Below are 2788 nucleotides of genomic sequence, written 5' to 3' on the forward strand. Positions count from 1 at the left end.
AAGTTGCTTTGGTGGAAAAAAAAGTTTAGAAATACTTCTGGATATCAAATTAATATTAAAAAAATCAATTAACTATCAAAACTATTCATACTGGTTATAAAATAGAAAAGTAAATCAATGAAGAGATTATATAATGAATTATCATAAATAATAAAACTCATTAACCTGGTGTTTTATAAACCCAAGGACAAAAATTATGTGTGGAAGAATTCTGAATTTGTTAAGAAATACTGGAAAATCTGGAAAGTAGTATGACAGAAATTAGATTTAAACCATCATCTTATATATCATTCCATAGCTCTCTTTCTCATTATATATACACACACAAATACATATTTCTGTCAAACTAGCTATCTAAACTATGAATAGTTATAGCATGAAAATATTCAAAAGACAATGAGATCAGGTACCTTTCATAGTTATGGCCAGACAAAAATTCTTAAACAAATAGGCGATAGAGGTCAAGTCAAGCAGTTTTTTTTTTCCAATAAACAAACCAACAACCTTTATTTGTAATAAGTCCTAGAACTCAAGAAAAAGAGACAACCTTTGCATTGGAGAGCAGCTTTAGAATCCCTCATAGTCTCAACTGAAACAGGAGCATCGCCCACCTGCCTTTGTAGCAGTGTTCCCCAAGGTGGCACAGAGATGCCCAGGTCAGAGGGCTCCTAAGTGGACAGACCCCACCTGACCTACAGTTGTGGGGTCTCTGCTGAGAACACTCATGGACTGCTCCCCACCCCAGTCCCACTTTTCTCAGAGGCAACAAGACAGTGCAGCTCACAATAAGGTCTAAAGGTAAAGGTTTAGCTGCTGCTAAGACACGACAGTTAGAGGCAGCTGGGTGGTACAGTGGATAGAGCACTCACCCTGAAGTCAGGAGGACCCGAGTTCAAATCCAGTGTGACCTTGGGTAAGTCACTTAATCTTGCTGCATACCTCCCAAAAATTCAAGCCCAGTGAAACATAACAATCAGAGTAACACTGGTGGCACTTCTCACCCAAGGCTTCCTCCTGGCAGGAGACAGACCTACTTTCCACTCCCCCACCCTCACTGCTAGGACAAGTGCTTGGGATGACATGCAAGTCTAGGACTAAGGTCTACACTGACACACTCAATGTGAGTGACACAAAAAACCACCCCCTCCAGTCTGGTCTTGGGGAGCACTGAATGGCGGCCACTTCAGGGCAGGGCTCCTCATCAACACCACAGACAAGGTCCTCGGGGCACACCTAGAGCTGGTATGACCTGGCCCCAGACAGGAAACACACCAAGCCCAGGGGCAGGATGGAGAATCATTAGTGCCCTGGTGTCTAGAGTCAGGGTGTCTGTTGCGGGAGCATGATTTCCTGTGAAAGGAAAAGCCCACTCACTGTCCCTAGAAGGAGAGAGGTGGCTGCTGAAGACGATGGTGCCAGATGGGGCGAAAAGTGGCCAGGGGATGGGCTGTCTGTGGGGCCTGGGCAGCCAGAGAGGCCAGGGGAGGCTGCTGACAGGAGGAGGGAGGGAGTCTTTTTTTGTCTGGTCAGGATACTGAGGAGTGAGGTAGCCATTCTTTCTCAAAGGACAAAACAAGCAAAAATCCAAAAAGCCTGAGTGGAGAAATGCTGTTGAGTCCCACCAAGAGGCTCCTGGAGAAATCCTGGTGAGGCCCAGCAGGGCCGTGGCCCCAGGGGAGTCCAGTGAAGAAGAGACCGAAGGACAGGTCCAGATGGAGGCCTGGAGGCGGAGGAGGGGCTGGGAGAGGCTGCGGTGTTCCCAAGGATGGTTTGCAGAGCAGGACCAGGGAGAGTGCGTGCTCCTGCTCACAGGCCGCAGCCCTGGTTCTGCTCAGGATTAGGGAGGCCCTTGAGCTCCTGGAGCTGGGACCGCCGGATATGTAGGACCAGCTCATGAAAGGAATGCTCCTCGCTCTGCCGGGTCTTGGCCGAGGTCTCCAAGAAAGGCAGCCTGAAGGTCTTGGCCGCTTCCTGGCCCAGCGCCAGGGACACCAGGCAGTTGGCCTTGTCGGTCTTGCTGGCCACCAGGTCGAGGGGAATGCGGTCAGTGCCCTTGACCCTCCACAGCTCGTCCCAGAAGATGTTCACATCTACGAAGGTCTTGATGTCATCCCCTACGTAGACGTAGAAGCAGAAGAAGCCCTGCCCCCAGCGCATGAACTCCTGGCTCTGGCTCTGGTGCGCTTCACTGCCCGGGGAGCTGGACATCCACCACTAACTGGGTGTGGTAGGAGTCTTCAGAGTGGTGGGCTCGTGGTCAGTCACAAAGCACTTCTTGACTAGCCAAATGGTCAGCGTGTTCTCGCCCACGTTACAGTTGCCCATTACCACCAACTTGTACAGCATCTTGCCTCTGGCTCTGGCGGGTTGCCCTTTCCAAGTTGGAGATGGAGCTGAGCCTGAAGAGGCCGTGAGGCGGTCGGGGAACGTGAGGAAGACAGAACAGAGACGAGAGGGGAACCGAGCCTAGCGCTTGGACTGGCCCCACCGGACCCCAGATCTCTAAGGGTGAGAAGCCCCGCCCCCACGCCCCGTGGTCAATCTCCGGGGAAGCCCGCCCCCTCCCTACTTGCCCAGGGCAGAGCCACCAGGCTCTTTAGGCAGGCCCTGCTGGGCCACGTGGAGGGCAGGAGGAGGAGGAGGAGGAGGAGGCGGCTGGCTAGGGAAGGGAGGCTGAGTGAGTTTGCAGCTGCAGGTGGATGCAATGTTGTGTATCCCAGGTGCAAGGGGGGAGGGGCAGAGAATGGAAACTTGCTTATCCAAGGGGGCCAGGCGCATTGCCCAGGGC

General features: G+C 51.8%; 1 pseudogene; it reads right to left on the bottom strand.

Moving 5' to 3' along the window:
- Positions 1 to 1201: 1201 nt before the first annotated feature.
- Positions 1202 to 2346, bottom strand: LOC114026576 (annotated as a pseudogene).
- Between the last annotated feature and the right edge of the window lie 442 nt (positions 2347 to 2788).

Source organism: Vombatus ursinus, unplaced genomic scaffold, assembly GCF_900497805.2.
Source record: "Vombatus ursinus unplaced genomic scaffold, bare-nosed wombat genome assembly UNPS02014841.1, whole genome shotgun sequence".
In the NCBI taxonomy this organism is placed as follows: Eukaryota; Metazoa; Chordata; class Mammalia; order Diprotodontia; family Vombatidae; genus Vombatus; species Vombatus ursinus.